The sequence below is a fragment of the Podarcis melisellensis genome (genome assembly GCF_964234715.1).
Source record: "Podarcis melisellensis genome assembly, chromosome: 12".
Classification (NCBI taxonomy): domain Eukaryota; kingdom Metazoa; phylum Chordata; class Lepidosauria; order Squamata; family Lacertidae; genus Podarcis; species Podarcis melisellensis.
Genome location: NC_138544.1, coordinates 37,273,363 through 37,292,029, shown reverse-complemented (window position 1 = coordinate 37,292,029; position 18,667 = coordinate 37,273,363). Strand labels below are relative to the sequence as shown.

At 39.8% G+C, this 18,667-nt stretch overlaps 1 long non-coding RNA gene across 2 annotated transcripts in view; it reads left to right on the top strand.

The window, feature by feature from the left end:
* The window catches only part of LOC309353390, an 84,005-nt gene that overhangs the window by 9,141 nt on the left and 56,197 nt on the right, over window positions 1–18,667 (top strand). For both annotated transcript variants that reach the window (XR_014161782.1, XR_014161783.1), the window contains one exon: window positions 15,937–16,015. This is a non-coding gene — a long non-coding RNA (uncharacterized lncRNA). The remainder of the gene's footprint in view (window positions 1–15,936; window positions 16,016–18,667) is intronic.

Genomic DNA, 18,667 nt, shown 5'->3' with positions numbered 1-18,667 from the left:
TCAACCATCAGAAAAGTGGGGGAGGAAAACCAGATGAGGCAAATCAGATAGCAAAGGGGCCCAACATGCATGGAAATCAGCTGTGTGCCACATGTGAACCACCCTGAGATCTTTGGACGAAGGGCAGTATATAAATTTAATTAACAACAACAACATGTGGCCCATGGGCCACACGCTCCCCATATGTGATCTAGATATGATTAGGGAATGGAATAAGGAAAAGTTTAAAATCAATAATGCTAGTTTTATCTGACAAAATGTATATGCTTCTGGCAGTATTGTTTGTCTCATGCCTAGTGAGGTAGCAGTCATCTTACCTAAGGAGAAAAGTTGTGCTTGTAAGGACTGCAATTGTATTAAATTTAATACGTCCTGAATGCCAAAACATAATGCTCTAGCCTGTATTCAGCACCTATGCTGTGCTAAGGAATCTGGAAGTGCCCGGAAGCACTGTACATATTTCCTTTAATATATAATCCCATTTGGCACTCCACTTAATTTTCCAAATTTATAAACATCGTGAACTGTAGAACATGCATTTGTCTAAGTGTATTTACAGAAAAACTGTTTCATTGCATAACAAGTGGAGGGGGGTGGAAGCACCCAAAGCAAATCCTATTTTCAAAAAATTCCAAAACAGTTTGCACTCACAACTATACAACTGTGCAACTGGAGAAGGAGGAGAAGGTGGCACTACAAATGAATTATATGCATATAGTAATGTGATTTCTTAAGACTGGGGTGCTAACCTGAAAAACATTAACAGTCATGATACAGCAGGGGCCATGGACCAACTGAATGAGTGCCGTGACAACAAACTTATTTATACTTCCCAGCAAAAGAACAGCTAGCTTCCAAATCTGTCACAGCAAAATAAAAAAAAACAGTCTTCAGGAGGCAAGTATGGCTTTCAGCTTGTGTGAACATATGAACCTCTCTTATAGTTAGTCATACTATTGGTCCATTTAGTCCCAGTACAGTGCACTTGGACTAGCTCTTCAAGTCATGGGAAGGAGCTAGAACTATTACTTGAGATCCTTTTAACTGAAGAATGCAGGGAGCCTTGTGTATGCAGTGCAGGTGCACTACCACTGATGTATAGCCTCTTCCCACCAATCGCCTCTACTAAATTGCTGCCCCCTGATGAGCTGAATCGATATTCTACACACCAATGCTTTTCAAATTGTTTACTAGGAACCCTGCAGTTCCTCGGCTTATCAGGGATTCCTCAGTGGAAAAGTCAGCAATTCCCAGAAAAATGACTTGCTCACTGCTACCATTGTTTGTCCTTCCCTCCAATGTGCAGTCATAGGAGAACGGTAATGAACTCTCAGTTTGCACAAAGCGAGACCAAAGAGATGAGTTCTCATGTGAGAGCGTTGACATGCAGGTGCCTTTCTCATTATTTACGGTAATCATCATCAACAATAACAATAATAACAATAATAGTTACTTATTACTTATACCCTACCCATCTGACTAGGTTGCCCCAGCCACTCTGTGTGACTTCCAGCATAATAAAAGCACAACAAAATCTAAAACATTAAAAACTTCCCCAAACAGGGCTTGCTTCAGTTGACTTTGTAAAGTTTTGTAGTTGTTTTATCTGTTTGATGTCTGATGGGAGGGGCCACTACTGAGACTTCACTTCTTGAAGTGAAGGAACCACCTTGGCAACCTCTCTCTGCCCAGGCCCAATGATTCCTCTTAGATGGGCCATCAACACCTTTTGTCTTGTTAATGACCTTTCAGTAGCCTGGCCAGGCTGGTTTGCATAAACCAGTCCAGGGATTCCTTGTCTGGTTCTGCAGCTTGTATTTCTCTCTTCATATCTCAAATAATCAAAAAAGTACCATTTATTAATTGTTTGGGTTTAGGAGGGTTCCAATCCCCAACCCATAGTATTTTCACCACCTTTCTGAAACTTCATGGCTGAGCTTGCCTACCAGTAAGGATGCCCCGACCCAGGAAGCATGTCATATTGTCATAGTGAGCCTGCAACGAACAAGGGTACAGTACCCTTGGAAGGCTGCAATTCAGCTGGGTCTTAAGAAAACATGTGGGAGTTGTAGCCATGCAGTAGGGGTGATGATGTCAGTACATTAATCTTCCCATCAGGTTTCTCATTTCGGAAGAAAATTGTTCCTTTATAAATGTTTGCAATAGAATGAATACAGTTTTCAAATGCATTATTCATTTACCATCAAGTTTTTAAGTATCCCACCAAGAAAATATTAAGGTTTAAATTTTTAAACTGCAATTTCGAAATACGGTTGTTTTGCAATGCAACTTATGGTATATATCTTTCAGTGCTGTTATTGACTGGAGTGATGAAAAGAAATGCCAAATCCTATGCAGATGCACCAATAAAGGGCTGTAAAACTTTCATTTTAACTCCCCCCCCCCCATAAAAATAGTTTGCAAATCACTTTCAGTATTAGAACTCCTTAAAGTATTAAGAGATTTGGGCCATGAAAACAGCTTTAATTGCTTGTATCCATGTGAAAACAAGGCAATTAAAGTCTATTATGTAAATACGATACTGTTTTAAAATGCTGATGACAAAATCACAATTAAGTAGGATGGGGAATTAGAGCATCTTGTTTTGATTACACAAGCCATGAGCTTTAATTTTGACACTCTGACAGGCATATAATGTAAACATTATATTTTAGTTTTCACTGATCAGCTACCTAGATCCATTGTAGTCACTGAGGGTAGCTTTAATCTAACGACACAGTTCTGCTTGCTGATCTAATGGTGGCGATTACCTCTCCATGAAATTCATATACAACATCACACTCACTATATGCATAGGAAGTTTATATTGGTATAATGATGCTCCACTGGGGCACTGTAGATACATGGAATGGCATTAATGACTGATGACTGTCCATTTCCAAATGAGATCAAAGTAATGGAGCTGAACACTAGCTCTGCTCATACAGTTGTTCTCACCTCCATAAGCAATTATGATTGTGCAAGCAGCAGAGAAGGGATGAATCTTAGCCCATCCCTGTCACCATTCCTGCAGCTCTCTATATGCTGGAGGCTGAACTTCTGCAGCAGGGAGATTTCCAGGGGAGCCATGATCTCTAAGCTCTATCTGGGTTCTACACTACCTCTACTGGTCTAGACTCTACTGGCCTCTGAATAACAGTTGCCAGGAATCACATGTGTGCTGTTGCACTGAGGTCCTGCTTTCAGGCTTCCCATGGGCATCTGGATGGCTACTGTGAGATCAGGATGCTGGACTAGACAGGCCATTGACCTGATCCAGCAGGCTTTTCCTATGTTCTTAAATTCTCAAGAAGAAAAGACTTCCCATTACAAAACGGAGGAGCTGCAGGAATGGCAATAGGTGTGGGATGTTAGCATCCAAAATGTGTATGTAAAGAGTTGCAGAACTCTGAGATGCCATAAGCCTGAGGCAGTTATGGCTTTTGGTACAGCCGCGACAGCTAGTAGTACATACAGTTTAACCATTAGAGCAGCAGGTATGTTAAGTTGTGCTGCTGTCTGCCTCAGAGTTAGTTAGTCTGTAGCAGCTTAATCTATGGAAGATGTTTTAGCAACTGAAGTATCACCTACCCACATTGCAACTACCAATCTGCAACTGCTAGTACAGTAAGTAAAAGTTCTGTGTTATTTAAACTTTAAAAGAAAGTGTCTTGGGTAGTTTATATGGGGGGTAGGCAACAGGACTAATTAAAGGTTCAAACAACCCAGGACTGTCTTTCACATGCTCTGAAATGGAAACTAAAATTGAATTCCCACAATAGGGACATGGCAGGGGGGCAAGTGATCCTTGCTGCCCCCCTTCATGCAATGGGAATTACAAGAGGATCAGAGGCATGAAAGAGTAACTGGATAGGGCTGCTATCAACTGTTGATGCTTGTTTTGCAATCAGGGGTGGCCAACAAAATACTGTATCCCAGACTTAAATGTTTTTCCCTACATCTGTGTTTCACGCCTGCACAGGTGAAAACAATTATTTGCACCAGCAGTTAGCTTCAGCTTATTCATCATTTTTGTAGGTTTTTGGAAGGCAAACATTTTTGCATGGTGGTTTATTTAGATACTGCTGCTTTAGTCTTATTTGTGTGTTTGTGATGCGATCTGTAATTATGACTTTAAATAAAAAGGTTTTATGATTCTTTTATTTTTATTAGTGTGCAGCCTTCCAATGATTTTGATTAGGTGGGAAATAAATGTGTGGTCAGAGTGTAGGACCAGCACCTGGGAGTCCATGGTTCAAATATGCACCCGGTCAGGGAGTTTACTGGGTGACCTTGGGCTAGTGACTGGCTCTCATTAACCTACCTCAACCTCAGGGTTAACCTACTTCTCAGATTAACCTACCTTAACCTCAGGGTTGTTGTAGGGATTAAATGGGGGGAGGGGAGAATCATATGCCACCTGGAGCTCCTTGGAGGAAAGACAGAATAAGAATGCTATAAATAAACAAACAGAAAAACTCATCATTACCACCATGAATTGTCTAATGCAGGCATGGGCAAACTCAGCCCTCCAGATGTTTTGGGACTACAACTCCCATCATCCCTAGGGCCAGTGGTCAGGGATGATGGGAGCTGTAGCCTGAAAACATCTGGAGGGCCAAGTTGGCCTATGCCTGATATAATGGTTGTGAGGAAATGGGTGTCCTTTGAGGGCAAATGGGATGGGATTAGAGTATCTTGGAAGAAGACTGAATAATTATACGTATTTAGAATACCCTGTGATTCAGCCAATTTTGTAATCATATTTAATCTCAACAACAAGCAAGAATTTATTGAGAGGATTTATTATCAGAATAGCATGTTCTATTGCATTCATTTGGAACTTGAAGTATTTTCGTCCATTGTTAGTAGTTATCTAGTTGGTGCCATGGGATTTCTCATTGGCTTAATATTAAATTGTGGGTGTTTGGATTGGTCAGGGCGACTGCTTGCTCTCTAGACCCTTGCCACAAGCTTTATCCAAACAAGCTGGGTATCTACTGGATTCAATCTAACTTGTTCATCCTGATGGATCTTGGGTTTGGATTGCTCCCTAAGTCAACCACCAATTTCTAAGCCATCAGCACCCATGTTTTAAGTCAACAGTCTACGATAGCAAAATGCATCCTAATTGATTTGATGCCCATTAAAAATTTATTTCCAAAAATAAAGCACCAGAAAATATAATAAATAAATGATCAGTCATCCATCAAGGACAAGAAAAAAAATCACATGTAACATGAATTATTTAAAACTGAAATCATTCTTCTCATACTATGGAAATATCTTAATACCAATTAGTAGAGGGGGAGTAAAGTGATGTTTCAGGAACACATAGAAATTTCATTTCAGTGGTCTTTCTCTATGTAGTAAAAATGTTAGAATATCATCACTCAGCCCCCATTGGATTTATAGTGCCTCATCCTCATAATCCTGCATTTTCTTTTTTTGCTTTTATTTGTAAATTTTCAGTTATACACTCATATCATTTTCCATTCTTATACTGTACTTCTTTTGGACTTCCCACCCAGCATTCCATGACAGTTTTTTGTACATCTTAATTAGCTACATATGCAATAATAAAGGTAAAGGTACACCTGTCCGTACTGGCCAGTCTTGACAGACTCTAGGGTTGTCCGCTCATCTCATTCTAGAGGTCGGGAGCCAGCGCCATCCGCAGACACTTCTGGGTCACATGGCCAGTGTGACATCGTTGCTCTGGCGAGCCTGCACCAGCGCAGCACACGGAACGCCGTTTACCTTCCCGCTATAAAGCGGTACCTATTTATCTACTTGCATTTTAAGGGTGCTTTATATACAATAATACCTTCACCTTATTTTCCACCTTCCTATATCCTTTGTATGGTGAAGAGGTAACCCCTATCTAGAATTTATATTTAAGATCATTATTTTTCTAAATATTCCCCTAAATACTCCCACTCACTCTTCGTCTGTTTATTGTCTACATTTCTTATTTTAGATGTCATACTTGCAAGCTCAACATATTTGATTAGTTTGTTTAACTATTGTTCTTTCCCTGGAATCTCTCTTTGTTTCCAGTATCTTGCGTATACTATCCTTGCAGCTGTTGTTGCATACAAGAATAAATTATGGGCTTTTTTTGGTAACTCATTTCCAATTATGCCAAGAAGGAATGATTCTGGTCTCTTGGGAAATGTAAATTAAAATATTTTTTCTAACTTGTTATACACCATTTCCCAAAATTCCTTTGCCTGATTACATTTCCACCATAAATGTAACCTCAACTTTTAGACATTTGCAACAGATTTTTGAGTATTTTCGATACATTTCGGCCAATTTAACCAGTGTCAAATAACATCGGTACAGTATTGCATTTTTAGCATATTTTCTCTTACTTGATACCAAGCAGAGAAGTTCATTGTTTGGTTCCATGGTATGGGAGTGAGGACGAATGGACACTGAGAAGGGGAAACATTATTTAAAACAAAGGCAGAAATTGAGTGAAGTGGAGATGGAGAAAACCAAAAAGAAAAATGTGCCTTTAAACATTGGCAGAGGTCTGAGTAAAGTGCCTTCATACTATGCAATATTTGAGAACTCTGCGTGATTTATCCCTCTTGCATGTGGTGGATGAGGAATGGAAAGAGGAGGATTTTTGAGTATAATCAGAAAGACATGAAGACTCTGAAGTGGAAAAAGTGGCTGTTTTAAACAATGGCGGAGACTTGAGAAGGGAGAAAGCCACCATTTTAAACAACAGCAGAAGTCTGAATAAAGTAGAGCTGAAGGAATACTAAGACGATAACAGTGGTGATTCTAAACAATGGCAGAGGTTTGAATAGCGTGAGCAGGGGAGATGCCAGGAGGGGAAGTGACGGTTTAAAACAAGATTTAAGTAGAGTGAGGATGGAGTTTGGAAAGGGTCTGTTGTTTAGCTTTTTGTTGTAAGTTTCTCTGTTGTATTCATCTCTGCTATTTCTCTTTATTAAAACTGGATTGTTTGTTTTCTTAAACAAACAACCCCTCAGTGTCTCTCCAGTAAATACACGGAGCTTCTCCATGCCATTTCTCGCACACCATTCCCATGTCCACCATTTCTGTTAGTAGCCATGGGGATAGAATGTTTGAATACCACCTGTACACATACAGGTTAAGACATGGAGGTAAAAACTGTGTGGTTGATTTACTGTAATGTAGCTGCAATGCCAATGGAATACTGCTTGAAATCTATATCATGATGGGAAATTCAAGCTGCCCAAATTGTGTTTTTTGGACAGGATATAAATGATTCACAAAAATTAGTAAACTTTCAAAACAAGAAACATAAGAAGCTATTTAAATGTATTAAAAAGTTGGGTCCAGTTGAAAGGAGCACTAGAAAAAGAAGTGAAAAAATATCTATCCATGTGATATGAGGGCATGAGGACTAAGAGAGTTACTAATGGGGTTGCTTGCAATGCAACAGCTACACCTAGCAGAGAAACTAGAATCTACATACAACACAAACAGTATACAGGCTTTCATGGGATGAAGCAATCTCTTGAGAAATTAAAAATCAAAGTATTGCCATCAGCCATTCATTTTGGTCTATCAGCATCCCAGCAAGACCCAATACCAAGTGAAAAATGAATTAACCAGAATGGGGAAAATGGGCGCTGACTACTAGACAGATGAGCCCACTGATTGGTGTGTAGAAATGATTGTTGTACTCAAACCCCATTCCTTATTTAATGCTCTTAAGCATTAAAAACATTTGTATAGAAAGACATAGGTTTTTAGCAATCAATCAAACCTTAGCTTAATTATCTGGAGTCAATACATTTTTGAAGCTCGATATTACAACAGCTGGCTGTGGGGCAAATCCTGCTTGCAAAAATAAAACAAATAGAAATAGAAATATAGGCCACTGTCCACTTTCCTCACTCACTTTTGAATTTACCATTTCAGATGTCTCCCTTTTAGCCTATCTGGGTACTTCAAAAAGAGAATTTATCAGATTGTGTCAGGGTCCATTGGCTTACTATATTCATAGCAAAAATATAACAAAACATGATAAGAGATTACATACATTTTGAAGACATTTAAGACAGCCTTGTGCAAACCTCATATGGTTTCCCAAACGGTTTTCCTATCTTATATAGAAAGGAACAGATTTCCAGAGAAGCCCAAATCTAAGGCTGATTCCTCTTCCAAGGAGTAATTTGGTCTCTGAAACCTACATCAGCATGACCTTTATATTGTTTTGTTCATTGTTTATCGAGAAAGTTGGCACAGAGAAAGGGAAATATTGAATGATCAGAGCTCTGGTCATTCCTGGTTCTCAGAGAGAACTAGAAAGTGGAAGTTAAAGAAAGCAAGTGCTCCCTGTGTGGAGATTCTGAGAAGTTTACTTTATAATGGATTTCTTTAATTGCATAGCATCATCAGCGTTCATAGCTCAAGTTGTGGCCATTTTAAATCCCAGATAGGTGTCATTTTCGTTCATTCACACACACACACACACACACACACACACCCTTTAGTATTAGGCACACTGGGGCGGGGACTCTGTAGCTGGGCACACAATGGGTTTATTTAATTGCACATCACCATTAGCGTTCATAGCTGTCTGCAGAGAACCAGAGGACAGATCCCTTCACCAAAGAGCATAACAGTTAAAATGTGATATCGGGGGGAAGTACATATGAAAGTGAGGGAAACTGAGGCTGGGTAAACAGAGAAAGACCATATGATTGCTTCTGTTGCAAGTACTTAGCACACTTCAAGACTGTCCAGACTATTTTGCAGTTGGGATTCAGTTATATAACAGCACATTCAATTAAAGTGGATTTGGAGCTGGTGAGCAACAAACCCCACTTCCAAAACAACACAGGCTTCTAGCAGTAAGGAATGTAATAGAGAAAGACACTAGAAAGTGTGAAATAACAATTGCTTGGTGTGACAACTAATAACTTCCCAACAAACTTTGTAAGAACAAATCAAATGCTCAATAAACAGGTTGTCCAGCAGCGACCCTGTACTTAGTTATCACCTAAGGCTGCGCTCCAAATACTACTTACCTGTACATAAGCCCTACTGAATTCAATAAAGACATGACTTCAGTTGCAGTAGGGTATGGAAACTACTGGCTGAACCAAAGTCATCATGAAAAGATGGCTTTTGAGGAGGGATTATTTTAAGGAAGAGTGATGGTATTGCACAGCTCTTCTGGTCTCAAGCAAATGGGACATGCTTCTACTTTAAAATAGTTGCAGTATATTTCCTTCTTTTCTGCTGAAAAGGGTTTGAAAGTCCCTGTGGCCTAATTTCTTAAGCAGCTGGCTGCTTGAGCAAAATATGATCGTTTAAAAGCCCTACTCCAGCTGTTATGGAAGCCCCAGTAGCCAGTAATCCTCTTCATATTTTATGCTGATTTTTAAAATCAACTATTGCATAATGTTCCCTGTGCAAAGCAGTGGTTTTATTTTTGTCTTGCTTCCTTTAGGCTAATTTGATTTCCATCCCACTTATCCATTTTCCCTGCCCCTACGGTTCAATTAGTGTAATATAAGTTGGAAAGGTACTTCAAAGATCATGAATGGCCATGTACTGAAACAAGAAGCACAAGCCCCAATGAGGTGAATGTTATTTGAGTTATAAACTGATTGTATGTATTTGTCATGGCCTTTGGCTAGTACAATAAATTGATTGATTGATTGATTGATTGATACAATTTTAAATCAATCAATCAATCAATCAATCAATAATAAAGCATTGCTGGAGGGGAGGTATTTGCCTGGTACCAAAATGACAACAAAGTAGGCACTAGTTGAGCCTCTTTGGAAAGGACATATGATAACCAGGGTGCCACTACTGAAAAGGCCCTTTCACCCTTAACTACCTACTGCACTTCACCTGGCAGGGGCACTCAGAGAAGGGGGTCTGAAGATCTCAAGACCCTTTAGGTATCCTGATCCCAAGTTGTAAATGACATTCAGTTAGAGCTACAAATAGAATAGAAGTCAGTGGAGACGATTATATATACAAAACATACGATCTTCCACTCAGATACGGCTATTTGGACTCCTTTATATATCTGGCCAGCATTTTATGTAACTGTATTTCGACAACTACATATATGCAGACATGCAAGTCTCCTTCTTGATGCCTCCACTTTGTACACATAGTACACTTTAGTTTTGACAAGTCTTTGAGGTTAATTTATTTATGTATTCACAAATGTTTGTCTTTATATGGTTCGATGCATCCCAATTTTGAAGCTTCACTTTTGATGATATAACATTCTAGAAGAGCTGCATAGCACTATGTGAAGCACTGAAAGAAGATACAAAAAACAAGGCAAAGATCAAGGAGAAATGACTTTCTAAAAAGAGCTCAAATCTGAAAAGGAAACAGAATGGCTGTGATACTCAAAAGCAAGAACAGCTGCAATTAAATCATGCAGTCCACATCTGTAAGAAGAAGAAAGTGTTCAGTTCTTGGATCAAAAAGGCAGAACAGTGGTTCTGAAAGAGAAATTACATCTTACCACACATTAAAAATTGTGGGTTTTTTGAGATTTTTCCCACGTGTATCCACATTGCCACTAGTGTACATTTTCAGCAGGAAAAAGTAGCACCACAAGATGCTGTTCTCCTGAGACTGTACTTCAGAATACAAGAGGGAGATTATTTGTTTCCATATACAAAAAATAATAATCCAAACCATACGTGCAAGGAAAATTAGCATATCAGGAAAAAGTCTGTTTGAAGTCTTCTAACACTGTGACTTTCCATGGGGCAAGAGGGTTTTGCTGAGGATAAAATATCCCGTCATGTTGTTAACTACATCAGCTCTGAAGTGGCACAGTTCTCAATGCGTATTTTAATTTAATTTAATTTGACTGACAGATTGGCCCCACATTCATCAGTCAAATGCACTTTTATTCACAACTCTAATATTAAATGCAACAATATCTCAAAATCTAGAGGTGTAAAGTGGCTTAAGGTGTGATATGGATTTGTGTGCCACTTGTTGACATTTTTCACGTTCGATTTGCTTGCTAATATTCCAAATTTCCTGTTCTCAGTCTCATCCCTCAGTTCTTCTTTTATTACCTCACTGCTGACTTAACGCCTTTCTCAACTGATCTTATGCTTAATGAAAGTTTATGAATCCATGACTGCATCACAGCAGAGGTCAAAATCACACAATTCCACGGTCATATAACTCTCTAAAACTTAGCGAGGTAATCAGTACAGGTATCACTTCCAGAAGTGAAATCTGCAACCAAGGAGGTCACATCATAGATGGTCAGAAAAAGAAGAAAGGGTTTTCTGGCTCGTATGAAGGGGAGTGGGTTTAACTAGTAAATATAATTAAATGGTCAGTCTGTGAGCACTTGGAAAAGGATATTGTGATTACTAAGACCAGCTTGGGTTTCACAAAAACAATCCATGCTGGGTGAATCTATCTCTCTCTCTCTCTCTCTCTCTCTCTCTCTCTCTCTCTCTCTCTCTCTCTCTCCCATGTTTCAAGCTTGGTGGATTGGGAGAATGCTGTGGATGTGCTGTATATTGAGTTCAGTAAGAATTTTGACAAAGTCCCCCATCATATTCTTATGGAGAAGCTGGTAAAATTTGGGCTAGATGAGGTAACTGTTAAGTGGATATTGACAAGCTGGATTGTGTACAGAGGTGGGTGGCTAAGATGATCAAGGGTCTGGAAACCACTATTTATGTGGAACAGTCAAGGGAGTTGGGTATGTTTAGGGCTCCAGGCTTGGAGTGTCTTATTTCTTGAACTGGAATGGCTCTCATTAGTGAGTAGATCTGACTCCACTCCAGTGGGAAACATATTGCCCTATTCCAGTGGTGGGGAACCTGTGGCATTCCTGGTGTTTTTGAGTCCCAGTCAGCATAACCAACAGTAAGGGTTGACATGAGCTCCTCCACTGCTGCACTCTTTACACATGACAGACAGATCTTGGATGATATATTGATTGGGATTCATAGGCATGTCAGTGGGATTTTTTACTTTCTTTTTTAAAGAGCAGATTCCCATGCCATCTACCAGGGGTAATCAACATGGTGTCATCCAGATGCTATTGTACTACATTGCCATCAAACCCAGCCAGAAAGACCAATGATCAAGAATAATGGGAATTGTAGTCTGACAACATCTGAAGGGCGTGTCTTATTTCTAGAAGTCCCCTCAGGTAGTTTGACATGTGGCACCGTGGGCTCCTGTTTAAGAAATGCCAACCCTTTAGTATGTGGAACAAGTAATGTTTTTTACATCCCAACCATTGGGAAAAATTCAACATGCAGAACAGGGATGGCTAACCTGTGGTTCTCTAGATTACAGCTCCCATAATCACTGGCCATGTTGATGAGAACTGAAGTCCAACAGGAACTGCAGGGCCACAGGTTCCCAATCCTTGATGTAAAATGTGTCCATAGGTTGTTAGAGGTTGCTATTTGAAAGTTTCAACTATTAATGTCACAGAGTACTCGTGGAGAGAATTAGACAAGGCATGTTGATATCAATATGAAAGGCATTTTTTGTACAAGCAAATCTTTTCCATTTGCAAGAACTTTCCAACCTCTTTCTGGACCAGAGCACGCCAGGCACCTCTGTCCTCCGCTGCCTCCCGCAGTTTGGTCAAACTCATGCTGGTAACCTCGAAAACACTATCCAACCATCTCGTCCTCTGTCGTCCCCTTCTCCTTGGGCCCTCCATCTTTCCCAACATCAGGGTCTTCTCCAGGGAGTCTTCTCTTCTCATGAGGTGGCCAAAGTACTGGAGCCTCAGCTTCACGATCTGTCCTTCCAGTGAGCACTCAGGGCTGATTTCCTTAAGAATGGATAGGTTTGATCTTCTTGCAGTCCATGGGACTCTCAAGAGTCTCTTCCAGCACCATAATTCAAAAGCATCAATTCTTCGGCGATCAGCCTTCTTTATGGTCCAGCTTTCACTTCCATACATCACTACTGGGAAAACCATGGCTTTAACGATACGGACCTTTGTTGGCAAAGCGATGTCTCTGCTTTTTAAGATGCTGTATTTAATGCTAACATGGTATAAATGAAGGTGTGAAGGGCCATATTCTCCACACAGTAGCTTCCCTGGAGTAGGGATGATGGGAAACCTCCAGTCCTATATATGCTGTTGGTCTACAACTCCTTCATAATTGGGCCATGCTGGCTGGGACTCATGGGAGGTGTAGTTCAACAGCATCTAGAGGACTGGAGGTTCCCCACCCCTGCCCTTGAGTCATCTCCTTTTTATCTCAATAAAAATGTCAGTTTTATATGAATCTATTGCCATGTCTACTTGATATGCAACACTGCATGGCATGGTACTTCTTTGCACGCTCTATAACACCCAACATACATTTATGGAAGCAACAATAACACCAGAAATGGGTGCACAGTGTAGGCTGTTGCAAAAACATGCAGTAACAGGCACTAGTGAATTAGTTTTTTTGCTGTATTGAAGGCATCAAGTTCCTTGCAACTAGGATGGTCCTTGGAGATAATTCAGTGATTTGTGTAGCATGAGTAAGGGTAGCCACCACAAGGGGCTTCATAAGGTCTTATGTTTGCTACCCATGGCATTATGTTATTATATAAATACTGCTCAGTAGGGTTTCTTTTTGCTTTTTTTAACCTCCAAGGTACCAAATGACTTCAAGATGCTAAATGTCTTATTGCCTTTTGAAAAATGAATGAATAAATCAACAAGAAAAATAGTTTCAAAGAGTCCTTTGGCTCTGAAGATAGTTTTAGTTCTATGTATAAAGTTAATATTTCATGGTACTCAGCAGTGATGTTGAAGTAAAACACATTTATCCTTTGGCGAGATCCCTAGCTGATCAGTCACTTGCAGACGAGCCATAAAGCAAGGTCCACGGATGCCAACGGCAAGCCTGACATTGAGGCAAGATGCTTCTAGAATGGATGGCAATTAAACTTTCATTTAAAAACACCACCACACATATACATATTCACTTGAGGCATATGGTTCTAAATAGGCCCAGCAACAGCAGCTGGCCAGGTTGGGCACTGGCTCAGGGCCTTAGAGCTCCAGAGGAAGATGTGAACCAGCCATGCAGTCACTTCCCGCCCTCCTTGCTGAGGCCTCAGACAGCTGTTTTAGTAGTGAATGAGTGGCAGTGACTGTTTCGAATGGGAGCCAAACTTGGTTCCCATTCACAGTGGCCATCTCCCCCTTTCCATCTTAATTTATCCAAAATGCAATGCCCAGGTCTATAGAGCTGTTAAATCTTTTCATAGACCTACAGGCCTAGATGTTGCATTTTGGATTTACCCAAAATTGGTGTGTGCATTTAGGGTAAATTAAAGTAGCATGTGGTCACCACAGATGGGAACAGAGTTTGACCCTCGTTTAAAAATGGCCCCAGCACTGACCCACTGCTTAAAAAAGCTGCCCAGGGGTTCAGCAAAGCTTGGTGAGTGGTGTTGCTGTAGCCTTGGCAGCAACAGCAGTGGCAGAAGAAGAAAAATACCATGCATTGGAGGTATATGTTGGGGATGCCACCCACTGGCAGTACCCTGAAGTCTTACCCCGCCCTGATTTTAAGCCATCGCTAGCCCATGCTCTGAATAATTTGTCTGGAGATCTGATAGGCCTGTCTCTGGGCTGGTTCATCATACCTCTGACTACTGGGTGCTCCGAATACTGGAAGCAATTCTTAACTTCCTACATGTTTAATATTCGTGTAAATCCCACTCAATTCATGGGAATGGAGAGGATGTTCAGAACTGAGCTAGACTGTTTTCTTTGACTGCTTCTGCCCACCCCATTTTTCCTTCTGATGTCTGCTGTATTTCTTCCTTTGCCCATTTGAATAAACCCATCTCAGAGGTCTCATGCCTTTGCTTTGATGCACCTGTCAACACTGTTTTCTTCCCGAGGGTGTCATAATGCAAATCAGACGGTATTACAGCGTGACTAATGCATTGGTGCATTCCTGAGTGTGCTGCACTCCATTTCTTCCATCACTGCTTATTAGGTGAGCGCTGATAATGTTTTCAGCCTGACACACTTAATGATAAATGGAGCTTTTATTACCATCAGTGGAGGCATGCTTATTTTCAAGGTGCTTCACCTTCATAAATTAATAAGCTTCACTGCAGTTATTATAATAAAAGCGGTGGATATTTCTTTAGCATTTCCTGAATAAAATACACATCTATCTACATGTTCCCAAATACCTCCTCCTCCAGTCCCCATGTTATTGATTTTCGGAGTCCAGTTCAAAGTTCTGATGTTGAATGTACATCCTTCCATGGCTCAATGCTTGAAGGATTTCTACTGCCCAGACCCTGAGATTCCACAAAGGGAGGGAGAAGATTTCCTGTATTGTGTTCTCTGCTGGCACAACCCCATATGTGGACTTCAAAAGGCACCTTAATTAAGAGTACTACAAGGCATGGAACAGGAAACCCATGAATCTCCAAATGAAGGAAACTCACTGCTCACAAAGTTCACTATAAAGAAAGGGGGGAAAGGACACAGGATTAGCCTCCTGGTGTCATGCCCCAGCTAATGATGTTATACTTACAAACAACTCAGCGGAAGCCACTGACACAATACTGTACTAGTGTTTCAACCTACTGTTCACAAAGTTGTTTCTTGCAATGGCAATAGCAGGAGCAGAAGTTATGGTGATTCCACAGCGCATCCTAGCAAACTTTTCAAAACAAAAATTACAGTAACAGGAAAATAGAAACAAACCTTTGGATGGATTTTCTTATGGTAAGTTATCAGAATGACAGTTTCGACTATGTTTACTCCTTATAAAGCCAGCCAGCCAGCCAGCCATAAGCTACAACAGAAGATAAGTAAACAATTAAGAATAATTACAAAAAAAAATATTTACAATAGCATGCAATCTTATTTATTTACCACACTATGAGCAAGTAATAAACTGTTTTGGGCTTTTGCAGGTGCCAAAGCAAATCTTACAAGAAGCCAAGAGGAAATCAGTTCCATGCAACTCAGACCAACTGGCTTTCCCCTCAAGAGGTGAGTCTAAACATTTAGTTCTGATCACAGAGAAGACTGGGCAATGTAATTATTAATGTGGTACATCCTCCACAGAGCCACTGCCACAAGAACAGAATCCCAAATCCTAGGATATTACTGTTCTAGCAGATCTATAGGGCTGAGGTGCCAGTTATAATTAATACAGAATTATACTAATAGATGTAAACAAATGAGATAAATAGAGCTTTGGGATGATGAAGCAGTGTCTCCTGTGTTCTACAGGCTGCATTGCCAACATGGCTGTTTCCATTATCTGCTCTGTCTCCTGCAGATAAATTAGAAGCAAGCAATAATCCACAAATCAATAATATACTAGGCTAGACTGCACTATCTTCAGAAGAAGAGAAGTGCCATGATCATTTTTTCCGACCACAGGATAACCCCCAAAATGATACCGAAAAGGTATGATCATGAAAACTATAGAGTGGAGAGTTTTTCGAAAGAGCTGCTCATTTATCTTTTAGAAGGGTCTTTAATTCTGATTTTTCATTAAACTGATGCAGTATTTTTCTTTTCTTTTTTTAAAGCAGGGGGCAGGGACAGAGAAGGAGAAGTTAAAGAATACTCTAGATTTTGGGCTCTTAGCCCTTTGCTTAACAATATTTCAAAGCTTTACAGATCAATTGTATGCACACAATGGAGAGTTGATAAAGAGAGCATTAATTGTTGCACACTGAACAGGTGAATATGAGCACAACAATGGCAAACCAAGAGGCTGGTAGAATTAAGCAGACATTTTTAAAAGCACCGAGTCTCTTTCAATGCAAACTTTTTGCTTAAAGAATATTTACAACATTGTTATTTTCCCTTCATGAGCAAAGAAATCAAGCATGAATTATGGCCAACTTTGAAGGGCAACTTTGTATCCCATCTTCCAAGTGCTGGTACAAAAAGTCAGACTCACAAGCAAAAGGAAGACTCTAAATGCCACCATAAAAAACCCAAATAGATTTTCAACAGCAAGTCAAACTGAGATAGTGGAAGTAATTAAGAGTGTCTGCAGAGTAAGCAATTTGCCTGGGAGGAAATAACATCCGCTACATATTATTTGCATACAATATGGGGAACATGCTAATTTCTTTATAAGCAGTCATGTTTTCAGCTTTGGTATACTGTCAGACACTAAATGATATAGACGTATATGAATGCTGACCCAGCAAATATTAAGGTATTCATTTACTAAAGTAAGGTAGAAGTTGGGATAAAGGTGGGTTGTAGTTCTTCTTCTATTATTTTCCTGCTGAATTAAAGCCACCCCATGAGTCCATGACAGAGAAAGCGACTCAGATTCAGATCTTTCATACTGAAGCCCAGCAATCATTCTTTTCTGAATCACATTGGTTCTCATTGCAACTTCATGGCTACCAAGTACATTGCATACATCCCAATTTTCCCAAGAGACTAATTCCAGGGGTAGCATTGTACAGACAAGGGGAGCAAACCAACACCTAGGCTCACAAACAAACAACCTACTCTTGATGCACCCCAAAGCTCATTCTTGCAAGCCAGCTGCAAAACTTGTACTTGATATTTTCCTCTTCACTGGTTGCATTTGTAAGTTCCGAACTGTTTCTCTCCAACCCACAAACACACATTTGCAAGTAAGTGGGGTGTTCCCAGTAGCTAGTAGCTGCTAGTCATCAAAACCCATCCATGCTCATTCAAGTAACCATCTAGCCATCAATGCAAGTGGAAATAATATCGTCAGACATAAACTATGCAAAAACCTAGCAAAAATGTCATTTTGCCCATCCAAACAGGATGCCTACAACAATATTTTCAGGCCCACACTTGCTTTCTCATTGTGCCGTGAGTACCAAAATGGAAACCATACATATTTAATTGACCGAGCAATCCATAATAAAATGTAGTCTTCTCAATTAATAATGTCACAGCCTCTTGAGCTCAGCAGTAACTTCACAAAGCACTTCTCTGCCATGCACAAATAGACACACACACACACACACATGAGAGAGAAAGAGAGAGAGAGAGAGAGAGAGACTCTTATACACAAAAGGAGAGTAGCAAGGGATCTTTACTTAAAAGTACACTGAAGCTTGAATTTTGTGCATTGAATTTGAGAAGCCTTGTCAAAACTGAGATTGGATTCCCTCGTTGTAGACACCCTTTGTCTAGAATCAAACGAGATAATAAACTAACATAGATGAAATATATTGTCTGCATAAAGAGCCTCCATCTTTAAATAAAAGAACCATAATTTTCTCAACACCTAGCTAAATGATGCATTAATTTAAAAATATACACATTTAGTAATATTAATACCACAAGTTAAATTATAGCTGTACTTATGCTTGGTGATACCCATGAGACATATTTAAGCCTAAATTACTGCCTGCATTTCCTTTGCTGAGTACTGTGTTCTTTTTTAAAAAAAACAACCCACAAACACCCATATTATCAGTACTCTCACGCATACATGCATTATTTTATTTATATTTTATTTTATTTATATTCCACTGTTCAAACCATGCTCAAGGCAGCGTACAGCATGAAAATATGATACATAACTACCACATAAGACAAGTAGTCATAAACAATAAAAAACTAAAAAAATACACAGAGAAAGTGAACAGTTTCCACCTAAATCACAAAAAGCTCTAAAATAAGGAT